The sequence below is a fragment of the Mya arenaria genome, chromosome 16 (genome assembly GCF_026914265.1).
Source record: "Mya arenaria isolate MELC-2E11 chromosome 16, ASM2691426v1".
In the NCBI taxonomy this organism is placed as follows: Eukaryota; Metazoa; Mollusca; class Bivalvia; order Myida; family Myidae; genus Mya; species Mya arenaria.
In genome coordinates this window covers 9,516,239-9,525,551 of record NC_069137.1, presented here as the reverse complement: position 1 = coordinate 9,525,551, position 9,313 = coordinate 9,516,239, and the positions used below count along the sequence as shown (strand labels likewise).

The window sequence follows — 9,313 nt, the reverse complement described above, 5'->3', positions numbered from 1 at the left end:
AAAGAACGAGAGGTCCAGAAAACACGGTATTTCTACCTTATGAGACGATGGTAGATCACAGTAAATCTTTTAGCACCCATTAATCGTTTAATAAGTTTTGCGTTTTCAGCAATTAAACACACGGTAACAATCTTCTGATCACTAATTAATATTTTCCATAAATGCGTTTTTTTTGTATGTAGTTAAAGGTGTATCACTCAAAGTTTATGTTTTTAATTCATATGTATGTATTGACTTTGAATAAGGGTGTCACTTTAAGTATAAAAGTCTTTTGCAAGTTATATAATATTGTAAATCATTTAAAAATAGAAATAACGTTTGAATACTTGAATTTTACTTCCTTCTTATATTTTTCATTATTCGCTAAACATGAATCCATAATTCGTCTTTATTGAAGTCAGAAATGAATATAACAACTCAGTTATATAAACATACTAAATGGGTGAAGGTTAGTTACTTGTGGTTAATACATATTAATTACTGCCTATTTCCTATACGGGTGGTTTCATGAAATCAATGGTTTAATGATTCTTGATTTGTGATTTATTTGATTCTGTATATTAATAAAACCGTTGAACATAAGGTCGAGTTGATTTCTTTCGAACCATGTCACTTTGATGATATAAATATTGTCATTGCATACAATTCATATACAAAATAAAATGATGTTCATCGGTGAAACAACAGAGGAATGTAAAGTTTTTGTGAGCCTGTACTTTATGTAAAGAATCGTTCGATACTTCATGCGGAATGCTGTTAGGGTCATCGCCTGAGAATGTGTTAATCTGAAACGTGATACTCGATATGACAATGATGAAAAAAGTGCAATAACGAGATTACGGCGGTGAAAACGCGACAATTCGATCGTGGAAACACGATAGTATATCGAATTATCACCATCGTTATGTCGTATTATCTCGTTTTCGTTAGCGAACTGTCGCGTTTTCATTTTCGCAGTTTTGTGGTTTCGCGCTTTCATCGCGATAGCCCTAACGGCATTCCGTACCTTCACGAATACATGGTACAATATACCATATAACGTCTTTGCAAACTTAAAAGGACACGCTCATCTTTTATGTTTTTGGACCAACACTTATTTTACTAGTATTGTTTTCTATGATATCGAAATTAAAGAACAAAATAAAGCTATAACACTCCTACGCACAGGTTACAGAAGGTAGAAAATTCAGCTCTCTATATGCTTATCAAATAATGCTCACACTGAGCCATTTTCCGACCACTGTGCGTAAGAGTGATAATATAAAAAGTTTATTTTTTATTTTAGTTGGGTGCAAACCAACGACAGTAAAGAACAATAACACTTTCACTAAAAAACCTACACCTTAACCACAAGGCCAACAGGTTTAATTTACAAAAGAAGTGGATATTTTGACCACTTGGCAATATATTAATAACATCATGTGATAGCTTCAATCAACCAATCACGTAACAACGAACCCGTAATTAAGAATTGAATTGAATTGAATTGAATGAGCAAATATTAACATCTGCTGAAGGGTTATAGCTTTCGGTATTTTAGTATTAACACTCCGAATGTTTTGTCACACTTTATTTTGTCATACAAAGAAAATTGCATTTTACAAAAACATGAGCTAGTACCTTTAAGGCATCTAAAATTACACAATTTACCATCTGATATCTTTCGTATTTGGTGTTAGTCGCTGCCGTTGACAAAATGCTTTATTTTTAGAATCAATGTCATACAAGATAATAGTAAACTACGACTGGTTTTTCAACATAACAGCGAATGTCATTGGTTTATAAACACGCATTTTTATCCAATCACTTTGATCGTCAAAACTCTTAATTTTTAAACAGTTATAATAAATGGCAATTGCAGGGACCAGCCCTCGGGGCTGTTTTAATACAGGACTTATGTATTATAAGGACTTACGTATAAACATCACCATTGTCTATACATTTTTTTTTTAATTCCACAACTTTGTGCTCATTTGTTTATACTGGCTTAAGTTTATTCACTCATATTTATAGCAAAATGTTTTATTTTAAATGAATCACCATCGAGTCCGCTTCCTTAACGCTGCAATCTTACAGATTCAGAATTCACAGCACCCCCCCCCCCATTTAACGCCCCTCCCGAAATACTTTAAGTATTTGTTTAGTGGAGCGGCGGGGAATCAAACGTTAAGTGCACCCTTTTGGTAGAGCGTAAGCTTATTTATACTCGCCCTCGGCCTTGCCCCATTCCGCGAGTGCCCTGATACGGTTGTTAGTCATTTAAAATTATTTTAAGATGGAGCATAGTACAGAATGTAACCCTGGTTAGAGCAACCCTGGGGCTTTAACCTGCACAAGTGTCCTGTTCTGTTCTGTATAACACTGCCGCACAGGACCCCCCATTTAACGCCTCTCCGGATAACGCTTAGTATTTGTTTAGTGTTGCGGAGGGAAATCAAACCTGCGACCCCTGGATTAATAGTCAAGTGTGCGTATTGATATAGCAATGTACCCTTATATATGTTCATGAATCGTACTGGATGGAAAGTTAACTTTGAACCTTGCGCCCTATACAGTTCGGTCATGGTTTGCCGAACGCAGATCGATTGAAATATACTAACCTTTGATTTAGTAGGAAGTAAAAAAGCGTGAATGATAAATACAAGTAGGAAGTTATCTTAACAGTGTTGAAATATCTTAACATTGTGATGTTAACGTTAACAATTTCTTTTACATATATTTATTTTTATAATAAAACCCCCCAGTTAAATCAGTGTTTTCTTTGGGATAATCTTTATCAAAGGTAGGACTATTATCTTTATATATTTACTTAATAGCTTTAAATGTGTTTCACTTTAACACATACGTAATATCGAAAACCGTGTCTTATTAAGTCTCACTTTTGTTGTTTAGAATAATAGTAGATATATGTGTTGTTAAGTTTAAACACCATAACGCTGTTTTGTAAGTTATCATTGTGATAGTTCACGTTTTGATTATACAGAACAGAACAGAAAATAAATTTTGTTTATTTCTATTTTTTTTACTGAAACAGCTCATTGTCACATTACACACATATGAAATTTAAATATAGAATACACACACGTTATTAAAGTCGCATTGCCGTTGAGAAGGTCTCTGTATATGAAGATAAAACTACTGATATGTTATTTTCTGAAAAACAATGAAAACGTTCAGTACGTTCCCAGTAGACAAAAAATCCCAAATAACTATTATCCCAATTAACTGTTATCATATTTAACTATAATCCTAATTAACTATAATCCTAATTAACTGTTGTCCTAATTAAATATCATCCAAATTAACAACTATACCAATAAACTTTTATCCCAATTAACTATTATACCAATTAACTGTTATCCTAATTTACTATTGCCCCAATTAATTATTATCTCAATTAACTTTTATTATGATTAACTATAATCCCAATTAACTTTATCCTCATAAATTATTATCGCAAATAACTGTTATCATACTTACCTATAATCCTAATTAGCTACAATCCTTATTAACTGTTATCCTAATTAACTATCACCCCAATTAACAATTACACCAATACACTTTTGTCCCAATGAACTATTATCCCTATTAACTGTAATCCTAATGAACTAATGTCCCAATTAAATATTTTCCCAGTTAACTATTATCCCAATTAACTGTAATCCTAATGAACTAATGTCCCAATTAAAAAAATTCCCAGTTAACTATTATCCCAATTAACTGTAATCCTAATGAACTAATGTCCCAATTAAATATTGTCCCAGTTAACTATTATCCCAATTAACTGTTATTCATATATGACTATTGTCCTAATTAACTATTGTTCCAATTTACTATTATCCTAATAACAATTGCCCCAATTAACTTTTATCCCAATTAACTGTTATCCTAATTAACTGTTATCCTAATTAACTACTATCCCAATTTACTATAATCCCAATTAAAAATTGTCCCAATTAACTGTTATCCTAATTAACTATTATCTCCCAATTTACTATTATGTTTACTTACTAGTATCCCAATTAATTATAAACTCACTTATCCTTTCCACGATACATGTGTTCTTCTTTCATCATTTAATATTTCTTATTTATCTTGGCTTAAATCGGTTTGTCCCTGAACGAGGTCACATTGTCTTATTGTTATAGTGAACAAAGGGAAATTATACAATATTGTCCGACCTTAATTTTTGGTTACGTTGACTTTCATATCTCTTAATTAATTTACATAATTAATTTAGTTGACTTCAAAACGTATTGAAAATAATGACCAAAAAAGATAACATTGAGACCAAGTTGGTGTTATTTTGAACTTTAAGGCTTAAGTTTTGTACTGTTTTCCATGTTTCCGGTTTCTGATTGTTCGTTTTAGTTCTCTATGTCTTTGGCGTTGACCCTGTAATTAAAGTGGGTTTCTGATTAAACTCTCGATAATTGTATTTGTTTATGTAGTTTTTCATATAAATATTAAGTTTTCTTAAAAGGTTTTGTACTGCTTGCGACTGGATTAGGAAAGTTACAGCCAAATGTAAGGGAGTAATACACATCTTAACTTCCTGCTAGGTATTGTTACGAGATCATGTGAATTGTTGATACGGTTTAATTAATTGGGTTGAAATATAGGTCACATTGTTTTATGAAATGTCACTTTTTACTTAGTTAACAATCAGGGGTTATCTTATAAACGACAGTAGGACAAACGAGTGTATGATATAATAGTTCGAATAAATACTAGGCGTTTTTCAAAAATCTGCACAGAAGATGCACTCTTACTCCCAACTACGATGTACCACAATTAATACAATTGTTTAAATTTATCGAAATGGATAAATTGATATCGTAAACAATGGTTCTTTAAAAGTTACCGTTTTAAATTTGAAAAAAAGGTGCAAAAACATGGTATTTCTACCTTACGAGACGATAGTTTATCTTTTAAGGCCCACCAATCATTTAAATCCCACAAGTTACAATCTAATTATAAGTAATTAATATTTTCCTAGGTGAAATATCTATTAAGCGGTTAAAGGTTTATCACTCAAAATTTATGTTCGTTATACATGTGTATAAGTTGATTTTGAATTCGAGTGCCACTTTAAACATGATGTATCACGATTTTTAATAATATTCGGGTAAATAAAACTCTAGCCGAACTAAAGTGTTATACCATTGGCTGCTGACGATCTTTATTACAAAGCTTGAAAGAAAACAAGAAGCGTACGATACACTGGTAGATAGTTTGGCCTAAAATGTAAACTTCATATCCATTTCTATATCACCATGTGTATATGATAATAATAGCGAATGCGGTAAGATACCACCCATGGTTTACATTGCAGTATACATCTGTTTTCCAACTTGCTTAATCATTGTGAATTGCGTATATCCGGGGTAGATAGACACCGAGATTCTTTAAAGGAACTTTCTCAAATATTTAACATTGGCAACAATCATTTTTAGTTTGAACTGTTCTCAAAGAGCAATGCGTGTGATTCACTTCTTTAATTTAATTTATACACATTATTCAAACAGAGGCAACAGTCTCTATCTGAATATATTCTGCTTGTAAGCCCTATCTTAAAATATCACTTTTTTATGTAATTAAAAAAAACTATAGAAATATAGTTAAAAGAATGCACTGTTTGCATATGCCTTTATAATAAACAGCCAACTGCCTTACATACATTCTACAGTTTAACGGTAAATCCAGAGAAGAAGGCCCCATTACTGTAACATGTTTATAATCTGACCCAAATTTCTCAAAAATTCTTAAAGGCCTAGTTTAAGGAATGTTTGGCATGACAATCCCCTGCTGTGCACTTCCTGCTTATTGCACTGGTGTCACAGTAGGGGACAATATCCTGTGTATTCGTTTTTTTTGGCTCAGGGCCATTTAAGGTCCATTTTTATAAAAAAACCTACAAAACTGCACAAAAGGATACTCAGATCAGAGAGACCAGTATTCATTGATCCAAAATTGGATCGAATAATATAGAAACCAGAGGGCAATACAATCTACAATTCTACGTCGTAAGGTAATGATATGCTATAAATGAAGATTTAAAAAAAGATAATTTTACAATTTATTCACCATTTTAAACGAAACATAGCGCAGTATATGCCGTTTACAGAGCCCTGTGTTCGGTCTTTTACCAGAGTTTGATTGAGAATTTAGTTTCTGAAAACACTTCGACAAACCCTTTTACAAAATCTTGGCTTGGAAACAGGTTTGTCGACGTGTTTGAGGAAATTTAACATCTAATTAAACTCAAGTAAAAAGGCGGGACTCCTAAACCGACATAGACCACCCCTTGTTTCATTTAAAATGGTGAAGAAAAAGAAATGTTATCTTTGTTTTAAGCTTTCATTTTAAGCAAAATATTGCCTTCCAAAGTATGTATGACGTAATTTATCACGTGGTATACTGACATTTAGGTCCAATAAACAACCGTGTGTAATGCATATATTTTTCGGTAAGAGGTGTGTGTGTGGGGGGGGGGATGGGTCACTTATAGAAAGGCTAAACTAGGCTTTTTTATACATTGGTCAATGTCATAAGCACGTTGCACTTCCACAACCTTGTACGAATACACGACAGCCTCTGATGGCGGCGTCTTTCCCGTAGAGTCCGGTATGAGGCTGCATTATATTTCCTTGAGTTGTAGTGCCTGGCCCCAATATCACGAAAATACTTAAGTCCAATCTCAAACTCAGTCTCAACTCATTTCACCATATAAAATCATAATATTCTTCAAAATCTTGCATGTTTTATACTATTTGAAAACGTATTTTCTCATAGAATGTGTCGATAAAAATATTTTGTCAATATTTCAAAGAAAACTAATTCTAGGGCAAAAAATTTACTTGAGTATTATATAAAGAATACAAAATTGTACTCAAATATATATTTGGCTGTAGAATATATTTACCTGGGAATTCGACCTAAGGCTTTTATCAGCATATTCTATGACAGAATGCGCTTATAAAACTGTAAAAAACATATATGATTTTTAATATATTTTAATGCTATGTGATAAAATATGTTGAGACTGAGTTTGAGATTTGACTTAAGTATTTTCGTGATATTGGGGCCTGGTGAATAATATAATCACTAGCCGTTGACGTATATTTCGTACGCATATATGTATAAAGCTCGTTACAGTACAGGGAGGTCAGTGGTAAACTGGTAATATAAAATCCATGCGTACATATAGCCTCGTTGTATGTGTTGGTAAAGCTGGGAATTGTAACGAATGCGTAACAATTAGTATGTCTCGGTCATGTGATTCATATCCGAAGTTTAAGACTACCTTTGTAGTGCTGTAGTTGATATAGATGTTTACATATGTAACATCAATGTCGTTGTCTCCTTGCACAAAACAGCCAGTGGGAAACTGTTTACGGCAGAGAAAACCAAGGATAACTGTAGGTTAGCCTTTTGTCATTTGACATGAGAGTCTTTTGTAGCTAGGGCTTGCTACAAACCTTGTGTCCAAGCACCGTGCTGCAAAGGGCATGTAACTTCACAACACCACCTTTCTGGATCTTTCAATTGTTATGGGAAGCTGTGTCGAAAGCTTTGCTGAAGTCTATAACTATACTGCCTCGTTGCTTAGTCTTATTAAAGATAAATAATAATTCGTCTGATGTAACATTATGTTGAATATAGCAGGAAAACCTATATGTTAAATATCTTTACAGTTTGGCAGTAGAAATAAGAGGACTGAATGATGGCCTTAATGGTTTTATGTTTGGTATGCCGATGGAAATATGATCATGCATCTCCGACATGAAAATGACACAAAGCCAAAATATTACAAACATGCTCAAGTAATTAATTTCAATGCGAGCTCATGGTATTCACATTTTGATGATTTAATCCTTGCTGAATCACTTTCTTTTCATATTATGTAAATCGTCATGCTTTTTATTCAAAAGAAAGTCATGATCAACATTGCTGAAAGGCCTAGTTTAAGGAATGTTTGGCATGATAATCCCCTGCTGTGCATCCTTTGCTAATTTGCACTGCTGTCACAGTAGGGGCCAATTTCCTGTATATTGGTTTATGGGCTCATTGCCATTTAGGATCCAATATTATAACTAAACCAATCAATCAATACACTGAGGTTGTGTATACACTTATTTAAGGTGAGAGGTCACTTACAGAAGGCTTAAACTATGCCTTTAAGTTAAAACAACTCCCTCCAGCCGACTTACCCACTCGAGAAGAATTCGTTAAATTTGAATCAGAAACAATAATCACATTATAGTGAAACACAACCCTACGATACATGATAAAAACCTTACAGCTGCCTTCTCTTAGATTGAACGCTTTGAAAACATTTTTTATTTGTTGTCCCTGAACTAGCAAATTCTAGCAAAAATGCCTGGACACGATTACTATAAGACTGCTGACAAATAATAATATCACAGGTTTTCATATCTATGTTCAAAAATTGATGGTTTATGCATTTTCCGAAAGCGTTAATAAAGTGTTTAGTCATAAAAGTTTAATTTTCGAATGAAATATGACAAACTCCGAATCGATCTTTTTTTAGACGCCTTATATCAATATCACTAGTTTCAAGCTATTTACGGAGAGATCGGCTTATTCTAAGATGAACAAAAAGTTAACGAAACAGTAGATCTGCGATAGTGCAGGTTTAAGAAAATATGACAGAGCATTTGTGAAAATTTGGGGAATATACAAATTGAAACGGAATCCCAATGTCTCACTAACCATTACATGTTGAATAGGAGAGAGATTATATAACAAGGAAGATTTAAATCGGTCGCTTTCAAAATCAAATGCAAATAAATTATTGTAGTAAAGGCGATAAGGCCTTGTTCAATACTGATGTGACCACACAGATAATATTCAATTAACATCACTCATAAAATTAACTTATTTACCCTAAATAGTTTGAAGTGGAAAAAAATAAAATGTTTATGAAATAAATGGACTATTTGAAAGCTAGAGAACGTCTGTTAATTCAGGGTAAGCGATCTAATTTGCAGGCTCGAACATACATACACTTAGGCATATAACATCTCCACTAGTGGATTTAGAGGGGTGCGCATCCGGCGCGGGCCCCCTCTAAAATCGTCCAAGTTTCTTTTTTTATGTCAATAAAGGAGATAATAAATAATGAAATACGCACATAATGCATAATTTCCGACAACAAATTGTTAAACTCTTCTTGAATGAGTAACCCCGAATCCATATGCAAACAGTTTATGCCATATACTTTCGGTCCAGAGGAAGGGACGAACGTCAAAAGGTTGCGCCCCTAAGTTACGCCCCTTTTAACGTCAAT

General features: G+C 33.2%; 1 protein-coding gene across 2 annotated transcripts in view; it reads left to right on the top strand.

Moving 5' to 3' along the window:
• Positions 1 to 2,623: 2,623 nt before the first annotated feature.
• The window catches only part of LOC128222548 (uncharacterized), a 28,443-nt gene continuing 21,753 nt past the window's right edge, over positions 2,624 to 9,313 (top strand). The window contains exon 1 of one of the 2 annotated variants that reach the window (XM_052931609.1): positions 2,624 to 2,782. The gene's annotated coding sequence lies outside the window, so the exon portion shown is untranslated. Of the gene's footprint in view, positions 2,783 to 8,855; positions 8,995 to 9,313 lie in introns of those variants that run through there. The other variant, XM_052931610.1, reaches the window with a different exon arrangement.